The sequence below is a fragment of the Hoplias malabaricus genome, chromosome 3, assembly GCF_029633855.1.
Source record: "Hoplias malabaricus isolate fHopMal1 chromosome 3, fHopMal1.hap1, whole genome shotgun sequence".
Taxonomy (NCBI): domain Eukaryota; kingdom Metazoa; phylum Chordata; class Actinopteri; order Characiformes; family Erythrinidae; genus Hoplias; species Hoplias malabaricus.
Window position 1 is genome coordinate 48,400,791 of NC_089802.1, and position 17,096 is coordinate 48,417,886.

General features: G+C 38.0%; 1 protein-coding gene across 3 annotated transcripts in view; it reads right to left on the reverse strand.

The window, feature by feature from the left end:
* ngfb (nerve growth factor b (beta polypeptide)) overlaps positions 1-13,517 on the reverse strand; it is a 28,581-nt gene extending 15,064 nt beyond the window's left edge. For 2 of the 3 annotated variants that reach the window (XM_066665748.1, XM_066665749.1), the window contains exon 1: positions 1,094-1,361. The gene's annotated coding sequence lies outside the window, so the exon portion shown is untranslated. Of the gene's footprint in view, positions 1-1,093; positions 1,362-13,498 lie in introns of those variants that run through there. The other variant, XM_066665750.1, reaches the window with a different exon arrangement.
* Between the last annotated feature and the right edge of the window lie 3,579 nt (positions 13,518-17,096).

The window sequence follows — 17,096 nt, forward strand, 5'->3', positions numbered from 1 at the left end:
CACCTTAACTAAACACCAGGTCAAACATTCAGAGATACTCGTTGTAGCTGAAGAACCTGCTAATCTGTCTCCTTTCTAATTATACAAACAGTAGATAACTGCCTGCTAGCACAAACTTACAGCTGTTTTGCCTCATGTCACATTTCACATAAAAGTCTACAAAGCTAGGTGTTCAAAAGCTGCACTAATGGCCAGTGTTAGCATGCCAACATGTCAAATAATGTCAGGAGCTCTTCTCCATTGCTTGCATGTGTGCAGCAGGCATGTAATGAGATGTAATGACTGGTATTCATAAATGAGTAATGAGTGACTGAGGTGTAACTGAGACGAAGCTGATCTCGCTCATGTTATAATGCTGAGCGATGATAACGAGGTCAGTGATGACAGTCCGTCTGGAGTCTGATCATATGAGGCATAAGAACAGTGGCTTTTTCCTGATGCCAATCTTACATCCTCAAAGCTATATAACCTGAGGTAATATGAGTCGTATGCATAGCTTTGTGATTGTGTGTGTGCTTCAATGTGTGTCTGCTGTAGTTCGAATCACAATTGTAACCTGATGAGGCTGAAGTTTGAAGGAGCGGAGAGACATTCTAACCCCCACCTCACTGGGACAAATGAGACTGGTGAAGTCCACGGACCCAGTTGCCCCTGCAGGCATTTTCATAGATTCACACAGTGGTGATCACAGTACTGGCACTGCAACTTTCCATGGGACCTAAGTAAGGTGAACTCAAACACCATCTTAGATCAGAAATGGAAAATTATCAACAGCATAGAGACTCTGGTAGGGTTTCCTAAATGGTTCCAGTCTTGGGAATACAATAAATCAGCCTTTAAATGGGTACTTAACTCTTTAGGAATATACTTAATTTTATATGCCACAAAATGATGTAAATTCTTCTACTGAAAACTTCTTCATGAAAACAAAAGTCACTGTTCCAAAGAACCTTTTTAACACCTTTAGTTAGATAAACCACAATGTAAATCTGTGTCCCAAAATCTGAACTTTTGAACAGTTACAACAGGATCTGATCTAAAATTAAATGTAACCAATGTAGATTAAGAACAGTGGAGAAACAGTGACACAAACCTCAAACTGTTCTGAGTGTTTCGTCCAGAAATCCTTCCCAGTGCCTTTTTGAGTCACCTCCTAGAGCTGGAGTAATGATAAGAGCTGGTGATATTCCAAGTGTTCCAACAGCTTAATTCTGACAGTTAATTCCAAAGATCCAACATATGGAGAAGAAACTAAATCCTTCTGTCATCCAATGTAGCACAACTCTGTAGTAGTTGCTGAGAAATAGATTGGTAAGAAAGTTAGAGCAAGCAGTCCCTATCTCAGTGCCTCTGAAAATGGGATGCCCTTGGTCCTAGTGCCTGACCTGTTTGGTGTTCCTTTTATTTTTATGGGAGGAACCCACCTGCAAAATATGACATTCACAACTAATTCCATCATGTAGAAGTAAATGTTAATACCATAATTATACTTGAGTTATGTCTAGCACTATTTGGCTGTGTACAGCTCTCTTAAAAACTGGTTTGGCTAGTGGTCATTTGTAAAACCTTTTTTTCTTCTTCTTCTTTTTTAATGGGAAGCCATAAACAGTGCAGATGTTAGCCTCTTAAAAATAGTTAGTTCAAGAACAGAATGACACAGACAAATGAATAACAGCAATTACTGGCATTCCATAGATGACACTGTTCGACCTAAATCCTACACATAGGTCACATGACTTTCAAAGACATTTCCCATCACTTTGTGCAGACATAACTCTGTGAATAACATATAGCATTGTTTCACATTGTTTTTATAGACAGATTTCATTGTGGTCTGGACTGACAAAGAGGTCATTAGAAAAGACTTTTCTACAGTGTACGTTTATTGTAGTTGATGTGCTACTGGCAGAGAGTGAAATTCCAGATCTTCAGTTAATCAGCATTTGTTTATACTATTTTCATTCATTTCACAGTCAAAAGAACACTCAAATATTACGCAAGCACAGGACATATGTGAACATAGTGCCAATTAAAACTACTTCTGAGGTCAAGCACTATTGAAATCATGTGTGTCAATACTGCACTGATCTCCAAAGAATGTGCGTTTTTAAAGGAGATACTGGCAAAGGATTTCCAGTTATTAGAAGAATCATGGGACAAATCCTGAAACCACATCAAAAGAGTCTAAATTTCTATTTTAGAGTCCACGAGTAGCTGCTCATCCTTGTGCTGCGCTCACAGTTGAAAGGTGAAGTGTAGTTCAGGAACGCAAATTCAATTTCCAGTGGTGTCCTAGAACATGTGCCAGTACAATTAGCTATGTTTCCATTTGGTGGAAGAAAAACTCCCCCATAAATGTAAACACTGGTCTGTTATGGGACATATATGAAGTTGAAAGGTTCTAAATATGCCAAATGTGCACAAGTCAGAGACCGCCTGTTTTTTTTTTTTTTTCTTTATTGTAGTTATAATAGCAATTATGTTTTTTTTTCTGTTCTAAAGACAGTCCTTTTCCATGACAGTGGAGAAAGCCAGAAAGAGACTTTTGTCAAGTTTGATTCATTAATTTTCTGTTTGCTTCATCCTCGGGTCATGATGAGTCCAGAGCCCACTAACTCTGGGAGAAACTGTGGGAGGAAACTGAAGGGACCAGAAACCCCTGGAGGAAACCAACGCAGACAGAGAGACACATTAAACTGTGACAGTTTGAACCCACAACCACAGGATCCTGGAGCTGTGAGAGAGCAACACTATTTGTTGTTGCACTTAGTAATAGCAATAATAATAATTATAATTATATATATATATATATATATATATATATATATATATATATATATATATATATATATATATATATTCCTTTCTTTTTTTTCTGTTGTCATTACAGAGAAAAAAAAAAATATGTATATACACATAATCATAAACAAGCTGCTGGTGTTCTCAGATGAATGGGCCAACATCCCAAGACCCTCAACCTCCTACTCCTACTGCTTTGTTTGTGATGCCAAAATAGAATAATCAAATTTAATGATAACTTTTCCCTAAAAAATGTAAAAAATTCCAGTGACTTTCACTGGAAGTGTGGCCTCTGACTTAAGCATATTACATTTTCAGTTCCTCGCTGTATAACGTAGAGAGCTTTATTTTGTGTATGAGTTTATAGCATAAATTAGTGTCTACTATTATTCATATAATTAATCAAATTTTGCAATTTCAGTGCTTTTTGCTAACTTCAAATGTAGGGTATTTGCAATGATGAAAGATAGTTTACATTTACCAAAGCACATTCCTGCAGTATGAAAACATATTTATGCTGAGCAGCAAATGATAGACATTTCCTGTAAGGTATTTTTTTTTAAGTCAAATGTTTGCCAATGGCAAATATCAAAAAATGTCACAAAGATGAATTCTTGATGTTTATCTCAAAAAGCAGAACTTCCTGTCCTCAATCATCACGTGATTTACCAGTAAATGATCAACACCAGTGCATGCCTTAGACTCAGTGCTTTACTGCTCTTGCCAATATCCACCCATCAGGAGTACACATAGATGACCCGAAATAGATGACATCAAATAGGAGCTTGAGGATGCCACCTCTTTGCATGCTACAAAAGCTTATAATATCTGGAGAATAATGTTCCAAGGGTTTAAACCAGAAATTCCAACAGAAAGAATGCCTGACATATTAATGCAACATCCTCTCACCTTTCCAAAGGGCAGGGTTTGGGCTAGTTCAGTGGTACTTTGAGACTCCACAGGTGGTAGTGTTTTAAAAAGTGTTACAATCAGTTTCCAAGGTCCATTTACAAACATTCTCAGAGTCTGTCTTTACTTATACGTTATTGCATTCTAAGGTTCTAGACAGAAATTGGGAAACAATATGTAAGTGGGTGGAACATCTGTTCCTGAGACCATATAACTGCTGTGAAATGGAAACTGTAGAGAGCAGAAAAAAAGTGTGATGTGTACCTCTTTGTTGCTCGGATGTTTGTTTACACATGGCACTGGATTTTGCCATTCAGTTTCAAGCTATGTTGCTATTCACCAAAACTCTCCATGTCATTAGGCCCTTTGGACCTTCTGATTATACAGCCTGGTCTTGCAAAGTCACATGAACTGAAGTTAATTATCTGTGTCTTGATTAAGCATTTTATGCCTCTGAGAGACAGATGTGTATGTAAGATTTCAGAAATTCTTATCAGTTATTTGATTTGTCTTATGCAACTGTCTGTCTTCTGATATTGCAGACCATCAAATTCCGATTGTTATTTTGTTTCTCTTTGTGATTTGTGGTATGTGGTCTCCTACTACACTCTGCATGACCACATGGAGCTTAAAAGGATAACATATGAGGAATCTCATAGATTCAAGAAAAATTTCTGAAGGCATTATTCCAGAAACATTCATTTATAGTAAATTCACTTTCAATTCCAAAGTCCATATGCATTAAGTGTCCAGTAACTTATAATCCTAAACTGATTCAGTCCATCACTAAAAAAGTCTTTCCTAATTTGAAATGAAACATTCCATAAAGCAATTTATAGAGTATGTTACAGACTAAGTTAAAAGAAAACTTTAAAAATTATCTTTTGCTATATCTGCTGTAAAAAAGCTTAAAACTTTGTTGTAATAGGTGCTATAAAGGTTCTGTGAGTGATGCCACAGAGGAACTACCTTTGGTTCCATGAAGAACAATGTTCGTTTTAGAGATGTGTGAATGTAAAGAACCATTTAAAGGAAAAAAAAACGTGATGTAAAGAATCTTTACCCATTTAAAAGTTATTAGCAATTTTTTTTCTTTATGAAATCAAAAGTGCTTCTTCTATGGCATTACTCAAAAATCCTTTGTAGCATGTTAATTTGCAAAATGAAATGTTTTAGTTTTGAGATTTTTCCTGGTTTCATAAAAATGAAAGAAACATTTGAAGAAATATTAATTCTGTGGTAGGGCGGCAGGTAGTGTCACAGTCACACAGCTCCAGGGACCTGAATGTTGCAGGTTCGAGTCCTGCTCCGGGTGACTGTCTGTGAGGAGTTTGGTGTGTTCTCTGCGTGGGTTTCCTCCGGGTGCTCCGGTTTCCTCCCACGGTCCAAAAACACACATTGGTAAGTGGATTGGTGACTCAAAAGTGTCCGTAGGTGTGAGTGTGTGAGTGAATGTGTGAGTGTGTGTTGCCCTGAGAAGGACTGGTGCCCCCTCCAGGGTGTATCTTTTTTTCTGTTGGCTATTGAATGCAGAAGAAAGGTTGATAGTTAGCATCACTGCTGAATATCACATTACTGCCATTTAACCCTACTAACTGTCTTCAAATCATTATTACAACTAAGAAAATATATTAATAAAGTGGCAGAAATTACTTGATGAAGAAGAACATACCAAAAGCTAACAATACTTTATTCAGTTTGGCTTCTATTTTCTGGCTGAATAAGTTAAATTGTTGATGAATAAAGGAACAACACTGATCTGTATTATTATATTTGATACCTGGTGTAAAATGTACATAAATGCTAGTGTAGTTGTGTTTATTTGCCTTTAGCACAGTAGCTAGGCTAACAGTGACGATTTGTTCTACAGAATTCCAAATATGACACTAAAGATATTCCAAATGGTTGTATGTATGTGCTGAAAGCATGTTAGGAACTGAATTTTGTTAATGTGTCTGTTTTATGCACAGTTGTAGGCTGTAGTGACCAATTAAAGAGACTTGGTTGGCAGCACTATACTAGACTTTGATTCCTTCTGTCAGACTTTGTGTTAAACACGTTTTAAGGGCCTCTAAAGTACACGTAAGTATTTTTGCCAATTCCTAGCTCTATTGTCATATGTCCTCTTAGTTAGTATGACTGGCAGGTGCCTTTGGACACACAGCAGAGATAGCTGTAACAGGTAACTGGAGAAGGAGCATAACTCAAGCAAAGACAAAACGCTTTTCATCACAGAGAGAGAGAGAGAGGTCAGATGGACGAGCATGGCTCAGATCCCACAGCCCAAAGCAGCCAGTCTGTGTATAACATCTGAGGTGATGCAATGACAGATTTCAACCAATCATTGCTGACAATAATGAAACGTACCATATTCAACCAATGCCTAGATTAAAAGAACCAACATCACTGAATTTTGCACCCTTTGCAAAAATACATAGCAAAAATACACCTGCTCCAAAAATACATAGCACACCTCTCAGAGAGAGCTTCGCAATGTAGTTTGAACAAAGTCTGCACTTTAAGCGGATCAGGCAGTATTCATTGCAGAACACTGGAGAATTATAATAATAATAATAATAATAATAATAATAATAATAATATAAGAAGATGAGGAATAACAATATAGTGCTTTTATTATTTATTATATTTACTATAATTAAAATTGGAAACAATAAGATGGTTTTCTTAGGACAGCAATGATATGCTGAGCAGTATTCTGTTTATATCTCTTGGCATCTTGTTTTGACTTCACCCGGACCTTTAAACAGACATGGCATTGAAAATCAAAAGCCCAGGTCTCTTCTGCATGATCCTGGTTATTGTGATCAGGAGAAAGTTGTTCTGCCTTCTGCAAGCCTGGCCTGATTACTGACACAGTACTGCAGTAAGTACAACCAGACCTCAGAATGGACACAGTCTGTTTGTACTTACCCGTTTCAGATGAAAGGAATTATGTGATCATTTCCAGACAGGGCTTTTCTGAAAAAGAAGCAATTCCTGAATTTCAAATGTTTCTTTATCTGTTTACTGTGATTGAAAGAGAAATACTTCTGCTGTTAGTGTTTAATCTAATGATGAATTCAGTTGGATTTCAAGCCTAACTTGAAAGGACCTTGAGAGAGAGAGATGAATTACTCAGCCTTCAAACAGTACAGTAGCTCACAGTGCACCAGACGAAGGGGAAGCCATCCGTCATTGAGTAAAAGCACTGATCAAGGTACAGTCAGTGTTACAGTACGACAGAAAATGCCTTAATTACTTTTATTTTACAGAGATCAGTTTATTACTCACAGGTACAGATTGTGTGATATTTTTACAGAAGGCATCTTCTTTAGCTACTCTGAAATTATTTGTCAAATTTCAAAACTTCAAGGACAAAAACTTTAATCTTTTTTTTTCTTTTCATTATATTTGGGAGGAACCACACAAAGGAAACCCACACAGTCATGGGGAGAACACACCAGACTTCACAGAGACCCTATATTTGTGTTGAACCCACAAACACAGGACCCTGAACACGTGACAGAGACACTGCCTGTTGCACCACTGTATAGAGAGGAAATTTAAAATTTAAAATGTGTCATGCATAATTATTTTATAAGTAACTACATTGTACACAGTAACTGTAATAAGACAATGTGTTACACTCTTTTGACATAGGTAAGTAATCACATTACTGTAACATGTTACTAAGAATCATAAAACCTCTCGCACTGATCATTATCCATAACATGAATCATCAGACAGCAACAAGTGTTACACTTACTTACACTTCAAATTTTCATGAGAATCTTTTCTTTACTAAAGCCTTTCACTTTTGGCTGGAGTTAGACCCAAGTATTGTGTGTACAGTTCTGCTAAAAGTTCTTGGAAATCATAACCTTTAAATATCTAGATCTAGCTCCAGCGGTTACTCTACAGATGCCAACTGTACTCAACGAAGGATTGTTAGATTGCACTGTTTGTGGGTCTAGGTTTATTCAGATTGGCTTGCGGAAGACAGAGTGGACAGCCTCTTTGACCTTCTCCATGCCGCAATGTCTGAGCCAGCAGCACAGTGACCCTTTCACTCCTATCATACTGCAACACAATATCGGGGTTGTGTCAGACGTAAAGGCCAATTTTCACACTGGATTACATTTTTCTGACCACAAAAGATGGGCAGAAAGAATTTTAAAAATGCTGACCTTCTACGTTTTTAAGAGGCAGACAACTTCCTCTATTGACCTGGTCCAAGTTCAGTGCATTTTAACAATGTTACTGCCAAAAACAACAGGTCTGAGGCATGTTTTTACAAAGTTTCACAGCTTTACATTTTTACAATGTTATGACATTTATACAGACTGTGAAATAACTATGAAAATAACTTTAACCACTATATTAGGATCTATAACCTCATTCATTTTGGTTCTTATGTAATATCAGTTTTCCCATCCACATTTTCCAGGCCTTATTTATTTATTTTTACCTCTGCATCATTATTTATAGCCTGAGGATGGGAACTGAGGTTAGCATGAATGCTGTTGCCAGTCAAAGACTGATGGAATTCACATGTAGGCCCACAGCCAGAAAACACCCCCTATCCTTCTTCTGTTATTCCATCTACACTAAGAAAAATTTCCAGTAGCAGACAACTGTCTGATGAATGAAAAGGAATCCATAAAGACATAATGAATGCTTTTCATGACAGACACAAAACAAATATTGTTCTAGAATTTGTGGCCATAATCACTTGGGTATTTGGTTAATGGGAGATATCCCCAGACAATAAGCATTAAACACTGAGGCTGATTTTCATACCAATAATTTTCATAGAAGAGATTCTCTGTACAACTCCAAACAATAAGTTTCAAAAGGCCACTTGTCTAATCACATTCGCTAGTGACTGAATGAGACAGAATGTCTTTAATTTGAGCAATTTCCTTGTCTATTTTGTAATTTCAGTGAACTGAGTGCATAGTTTGAGGTTCAACCAAGATTTTGGAAAATGTACATTTAGCCTTGGGGGGGCATTTAGGGCAGAATAATAGACATGCTAATGACATACTGTCTCCACATGGCATCTTGAAAGCCTGCTTAAAACCCCTTTTGTTCAATTGATTCAATGTCAGCTTTATTTTCTCCTGCTATGGAGCCCAAAAATTTTACACACTGGAGTGATATCTTGGTTTTAGCCAGTAAAGTTTTGCCAGTTGTTTGCTTTATTTAAATGATTATAAAAGCTGATTTCCATTAGATCTTTTTTGTTCTTTGACTTGCATCTTTGCTTCTCATGAGCCAAGGAAAGGTTTGGGCTCTGGAGCAGTCAGTCCATTGATCTGAGGACACCAACAGTGTCTTTGTTTGGTATGTAAATTTATTTTCTTTTATCATCTATGCTCTGTTATTTTTAATGATCCTGAATTCATGCATATGTTTGCCTAAATGTGTCTTCTTTAACTGAGGCCCTTTCAGACTGAGTTACAATTTGTGAATTGTATTCTTACTATTTTGATGTCTGTCTGACAGGTGATTTGTCATAAAAGCCCCACATGTAAATACAGAATTAAAGTTGTCATCAGTTATGTTTACCAAAGCTGTGTCCTGTCTCTGCTCAATTTAAAGGGAAGGTCACATCACAAAGTGTAGCATGTGGCACTGTGTTGCTGATAGACGCACACATGTGTAACACTGTTGATGCACGCACATACGCACACTGCTGAATATGTTGTATTATCATAAATATGTTGCTGTTCACTTTGATCATTGTATTTATTTAATAACATTAATATTCAAATAATAGCACTAAATGCCCTATAGGTGATTCGTTTTGTAGTTGTGTTATATATCATTCATTTAAAAAATGCAAAATATTTTTTTCACCAACAAACCGACCAGCTGACATAGAGAAAGAAATAACAAAAGAAAAAGGTTGCCCCACCTGTTTTGTCAATGCATACTTCATGGCGTCAAATAATTTCATTTTTCCAGATGTTCCAGAAGTTTCCAGCGACCTCCCTGACACAAGCAAGCTCTGAACATCTGCCCACACATATCATCATCTTCTACAGGAAACGACCCGATGAGGCCTGTTTGTCCGTATGAACGGCTTTTAACGCCCTGCACTTAGACCTGTTGACACTGCTGATAAATGGCAGATGGGACAGGATCTCATATTAAATCTGATTTGAATGGTGGAGATAGAATATCTCTGTGCCTCATGCTTTATTTGAGCTTTAGAGGAAGATAGAGAACAGAAAAATCATTTTTCAGCATTTTTACAAAATTAAAAACTTAATAATGTTCAAGTGCTTCATAATTGTGATCATGAATATACTGACCGATGTATTGTATTCCAAATACAGTAATAATGAACATACAATATATTTATACTACTTCTTTTTACTTAATTGGCCTTGTTGTTAAAACCATTTTATATAAATAAATACTTCATAAATAAATCATTTATTAAATAATATACTGAATATTTCTTGATTATTTGCAAATTAATTCCGTTAGTACATCCATATTTGTTCACAATAAGCTTGTGCCGCGTACACTGAAATATCCACATGTACATGGTGAAATATAATATGAACCTATTGTTCCTGACTTCACTGGTCTGTGAAACATCAAATATACTATAAGGAACATTCTGTCCCTGTTTTTGAGAAGTGACAATCCCCTAGTAAAGTGTAATATATGTGAGGTATCAAAAGCAGCAAAGTGTGACAGCAACCTTGAGTCTTTTTTTTCTCAGCCAGCTGTCAGGGATAATTAGTTTGTCAGTGGATGCAGTGGGCCAGAATCTGTCTGTTGTCTCTGGATGGTTTATAGAAGCTTCAGCAGAATCTGTTGTAACCATTATTATCATTATATCCATTATATCATAACTGAAATGTCTACGCACTGAAATTTTGAACAAATCCAGACTGAAATGGACTAACCCTGTTTTCTAGTATTCTCAGATATTGGCAAGCAGATAAAGACCTGTTCTCTAATTATGAACTAGAAGGCCAGTTAGAAAGTAAATCTTACTTCCAGGTGGGTCGGCCTATTCAATTGCCAGGGCACGACCCCCACACCCCATTAGACAAAAACACACACGCACACACATACACACGCACACACACACACACACACACCATTATACAGAAGATTCCTGGGCCACAGTGCTGCGAAGCTCAGTCCTGCCTACCCTCCCCAAAACAGCTTCAGCAGATCAAGTGACCCCTTTCACCTTTGAAATCTAAGAAGTGATCAAAAGAGCTGCCATCTCTTAAGACTCAAGAGAATTAGCACAAAGCCTCTCCCTATAATGCAGAGCATGACCCTCGCTGAGCACAATGACTCTCATACACTGCATCATTATCTAATCTTATTCAGCGCAACACAAAAGTATTGATCAGATGATGCCTCTATTCTGTAACACTGGCCAATGTCTGTGCTTCTCGATCTAGCTTTAAAAGGAAATGGTCATGTTTGTCTATATTTAGTGTTAAAAGATGTCACGCCATGCCAAGATAGAGGAGAATAATTTAAAAGAATATTACATTTATTTTAGAGATCAAGGCAAGAAAGAAATGTACCAATGACGTCTTATGATATGTTTAGGGCTCCGTTACCCAAGAATGACCACAGCAGCAAATCACAACACTCTTATGCACTAACACAAACTTTAGACATTCATATAGTGAATTTCCTGGAGACTTGAGAGAACAGACATGCCATAAACACAAACCCTTTCCACACACAGCTGAAGTTGGCATTTCTGTCAGCTTCCAATTTTCCAGAGTCCAATTTTCTTACTCTAATGAGCCTACAAAAGTGCCCTACATGTTCAGAAATACTCAAATGTGCATTAACCACCTCTATAAGACTCATGTCTAATATCCGTTCTGACCTCAGATTTCTGTTAACATTTTCTGGTAGCTAAAGCACAGATGTTTGCAATGCTAACACTATTTGTTATTGACAGACATCATTGCCTTCCTCAGCTATTTTTCTCTTGTTTGTGTGAGGTTTTTGTTGACAGTGACCACATAAGCCCCAGTCTGGATTTGATGTTTGAAATGTCCAGTTTATTGAAATCTTTCGGGTAGTAACGTTAATGTTTAAAACACTCCTCATTAAACATAATTGTTTGTGTGAGTTTGGGATACGTATAGCAGTAGGATATTTGTTACTCACAGTCTTATCAGTGGTGTATAATACAGACAACACAAGCTGGCATTTTTACTCACTTAGAATATATTGGGTTACTAAATTAGGGATGTCCAGATCCAATCTTGAAGAGCAGTTTTGTGGCCAATCAAGGAATTATTTAACTGACTGGTATCAGCTTTAATGAGCATAAACCTAAACCCAATCCTTTGTTTTATGTTTGTGCTCACAAAAGTGTCGTAAACAGAGAGCGCACATTGTGGCAGGACTCTGCTAAAATGTCTACAGTATGGAAGTAATTATATTTGGATAATGAAATAAGGTCAACAAAGCTTCAAAGAAATATTGTGATTATATTATTCATTATGAATGTTCTAATTGTGATAATTGCCACATTTAAAATTAAAATTAATGTTTACAGGATTAAGTAAGTTGTCACAACATGAACAACTATAGTAAACTAGTTCCAGTATTTCATTAGTTGTTGTATAGAGCAATCATTCATAGACAAATTGTGTTAAGTGTGCCACACTGTAACATACCTCTCACCTACAGCAGGGGAACCCTCTATGCGTCAATCACTCGTGGGATGTTATTAGCAGTGTTTTCATCAAATTTGCAGAGTGCTTTTATTACATGCATCTGAGGGGCCAGTAATCATTCTAGCAGGTTTCTGTGGGCCATTTGTAAATGTGTTGACCCGTATCATTTCTGAACTCACCTCCCACGCTCCACTCTGCTCCTTTCCACTCTTCTCCAATATGACTATTCACTATCAACCCCTCCCCTCCACTATCCCTCTTCAACACTGAGGGAATAGAAACGGAGGAAAACGGGCCTCTTCTAAGGGTCAGCGCAGCCAAGAGCAAAGACAAAGCAAGGCTCTTTCATGTCAAAATATCACAATGGATCATATACAATGTTAAAAATAAAGAGGACTTGAAGGGTTATTTGGAATTATGCTGTTTTTGTTCTGTAAAATCCCTTTTAATATACTGCCAGAAAAAGGGCACAAACAGTCACACACAATGTAAATACACACTGATCAGCCATAACACTGAAATGACCTCCTTCTATATCTATGAAGACACTATAGGTGCACTTTCTATAATAGTTCTACAATTACAGGAGTCAATTAGTTTCTCTGCGTATCTTCTTAGCCTCTTTGCACCTTGTTCTTCAACAGTCAGGACCACCTCTGAGCAGGTATGATTTGGGTGGTGGATAATTTTCAGTGCTGCATTTTGACACTTATGTTTTGGTGGTGTGTTAGTGGATCAGAGACAGTAATGTGCCTGGAGTTTTTAAATAGTATTTCCACTCTATCATCACTATTACAATTTCGCAACCTTATAGATGTAAAGTGTGAGACAATATCACATCTCTTGCTATACTATTTATGTTGCTCAAACTCCTTCATTAGTGGTCACTGAATGCTGCCCACAAGATGCTGTTAGCTGGAAATTTTTGGTCAGTGGACTATTCTAGTAGGGACAATGAGGGGTTTAAACCACCCCCAGGAGAATTGCTGTGTCTGATCCACTTATACCAGCACAACACACACTAGCACATCGCCACCACGTCAATGTCACCCAAATATTACCTGGTCTTTTGTGGACAGATCGAACAAAATGATTGGATGGCTTACCTGCCTGTCTACTACATCACACGCCCTCAGAGCCGCTCTGATCTCTCTGCCCCATGCAAGGATACCCGCACCTGAGGAGACATAAGAGACCTTTGTGTTTTAGGATAGTAGCTTTGGACCAAGAGTTGAAAGTATGGGATGAGACATAAACGTCTGTGTCGTGAACATAACTGTTCACACACTTGCCCATGAGCTACACCAGAAAATGACGCGGGTAACTGCTGACTTGGCTCTGACAGCTTTCTTCAAAACTTTCCGTGTGATGCTGTTGATTGCCTGCTCTGCCCCTACTGTTAACATGCGTACTGCACCTTTCATACGCGTAGCATCTATTTTCTGAGGATGTGCACAACCGACACACCAAATGGACGCAGGTTATGCAAGGTAGCAATGATGCATACACAAACGAGTAGTTAAGAGCAAGTATACCTCTATCTGTTTTTGTAAATTCAATGTGTTTAAAAAACAACAAGAACCTTTTGTCAAGTCTAAAGAACTCATATAAATTTTTTACAGAAATGTAACGTTTTCCTAGAAGCATGGATTCAAGCCAAGAAGAGTTTAGGAAGCTTTTATTGATAAGCTTACAAAGCCTTCTGTTTGATTAAGCATTAGGGATGTAAAGGCATGTCACAGCATTTACAGCCCAGGCCTGCACATTCTTGCACAGGTGTCCTCTTGGTGCACTGAGGGAGGAGGATCATGGGGTAATTTCACTGATTCCCAAGACCACTACAGTATGTAGCAATTGCGTAGCTTGAGGATTAGCTTTCTGAAAATGCAGCAGCTGAGCTGCTAATCTGTGCGCCAGAAGTAAACATGTCTAGGCTGCACCTGACGGCCTGAGACAGCTCAGGTGTTCCACCCTACAGTTTTACACAGGTTATAAGGAATGTGTGCTTATTTACTGACAAACCTGCTTTTCATCTTATTACTTATGACATACAAAAATGATACATTACGTGATAACTTTAAGACTTTTCTATCTGAAGCCTGGCTTTGGACATGGTGACCTAAGGCTGATGTGAAATGGTGTCATTAAAAGTGTTATTCACAAACCTATAGAATAATGGCCTAAGCCATTTGAGTGCTACACTCCAGGAAACTCCAGCTGACTTGGCAAAATAACAACCTTAATCCTGTTATCTGGATTATTATTGTTGTTGTTTTTAAATCCTGGAGCATGTTACATTTCAACAGCCATCAAAATATACAGAGCTTCACGAAATGAAAAAATAAATCTGTGGGAGGTTTGCTTTTCGATTCAAGGGTCATTTACATTTACTGCCTCCTGCTGGCATCATTCAGTATACAACATCACTGAGCTCTGCTTACAGCTTGGCCTCATTGTTCTCCTTAATTTTAGGAATGCAGATTTCCAGGAAATGATGACCAGGCAATATCCCAAAAGAATGATAAACGAGAGGACACTACATTTACTTCTGAGTCATTCTACAATTATGGGGAGATTTGTCATGAAGGGAAAAGTATCAGAAAAGAGCACTTTTTGACAAATCAGTTATCTTAATGTTACATTTCCGGACTATAAAAGATTCACAGCTATTCCCTCAAATATATAAATGAATCATTGGATATATACCACTAACTGGAGAACCACCCTCACAAAGATTCAGTGACAAATGCAATTTAGTAGTTACAGCCCTTTTGATGATATTATTTTTATATATTTACACAGTAGCGTAGCAGGTAGCATCGCAGTCACACAGCTCCAGGATCCTGGAGATTGTGGGTTCAAGTGGTTTCCTTCCACAGTCCAGAAACATAGGTTGATTGGCTACTCAAAAGGGTCCATAGGTGTGTCACCCTGTGAAGAACTGGTGCCCCCTCCAGGGTGTGTTCCTGCCTTGCGCTCAATGATTCCAGGTAGTCTCCAGAATCACTCACTCATTTATTCATTCATTCATTGGCACAGAGAGCTCTGTTTGTAATTTTGGAGCATATCCCCAGGCTCTTCTTTAAGCTTTACATCAAATAAATGTACCATATAGTTTTACAGGGCATACCTTTGTTTCTAGTCTTATAAACATGCGCTCTCACAGCTAAGCTCTGTGTGGCCACAAGAGGGCCATAACTACCTTTGAAACATGAGCCTGGCCCAATTGCTTTTTTTTTTTTTTTTTTTTTTTTTTGCCGTTCACAATATATTTCTGAGTTGAGTTTCAGATTTCTGAGGCTTTAAATCAACTACTCTTCAACCAGCTAAAGCCAGCAGCAAGCTGCTACTTCCAGCACACGTACACATACACACGCACCACACACACACACACAGCCAGTCAAACCCAGGGTTTAAATGGAATCCAAGCTCCTCACTCAAATCATACTGTGACTGCAAGTCTTCTCCGATTCCCACACAGGCCTTTCCCATAAAGATGGATATAACATACTGCTCTGAACATTATTATTTGTCTTGTTTTTGATGTAAAGCCTCCAGAGGCAGAGCAAGGGTAAGCTGACCCACCGATGGCTTGTTAGAGGGGAGAGTAAATTAATCCTCACCGGAGATGCTCGCAGAAGATGCCAACAGCAGATGCACATGCCGGCTGCTAGAAGACTCAATTAATTAGTTAATTAAGCTGGAGACAGTGATGAAGAAAGAGCATGTGAGGCCTAGAGCAAAGTGATGTGGTGAAGCTCCAGCAACTGGACATCAAACACACAGCGGTGTTCTGACACTAAAAATACACAGCTGTCATTCCATTCATCAAGCCTTCCTCTGTCTGTCTATGGCCACGACCTCGAAACCTCTGTGTTTTTAAACATCATTTGGTTTATGCCAGTACAAGTAAATATTTATTTTATCCGAATAAAAAGCAGAAAGCTTATATTCAAACTAAATTTGCAGGAAGAAAGACAGTATATAAGGTAGCACTCCATCTGGTTCGGGAGCTTGGTGAAGCAGGGCTTCTGTGGTTTTGGTTTCTCTCCCCTTTTAGTTACCCCCCTCCCCCTTGTTCTGTGTGTACTGAGGCTCAGGCCAGGGGTGATTCTTGTGTTTGTAAAGACTGTTTGAATTGACAGTAAATGAGCATTATGCCTAAAATGGCTATAGTGTCTTCATTTCCTTCAATGCATTTGCTGCAATCATTTCATATTTTTCAGTGTCTGGGGAGTCCACACTGGAGGCTTGCTTTCAGTTTCTCAAAGAAAACTACAAAGATATTCCTCCACACCTAAAAAGTTCATAAACCAAGTAATCCAAAACACATGATGCTGACATCTGGACTCTGAGAACACCAGCACCAGGGTTCAGTTGTCCTTAAAGGGGAAAGATGGATGTAAACACCTGGGGATTGTTCTTTTCTGAAGCAACAGTGGAGTTCTGTTTTCTATTATTGTAAAACTGTCTATCAAAGATGGAAACAAAGTGTTTATCTGTTGGTTTTCTACTAGTATTTGTGGTCTAGGATGTCTGGCATGGTTGGTAGTGTTTCCATGTTTCTATATCTTTTAATCTGACCCCCAGATTTTGAACCATCTGGTTTTTGTCACTTATATTTGTTTGAATTCCTGTCTTTGTGCAAGAATCCTCTATTTCCTAAAACATATCTCCTGAAAAAGATTATCTAAATAATAAGTA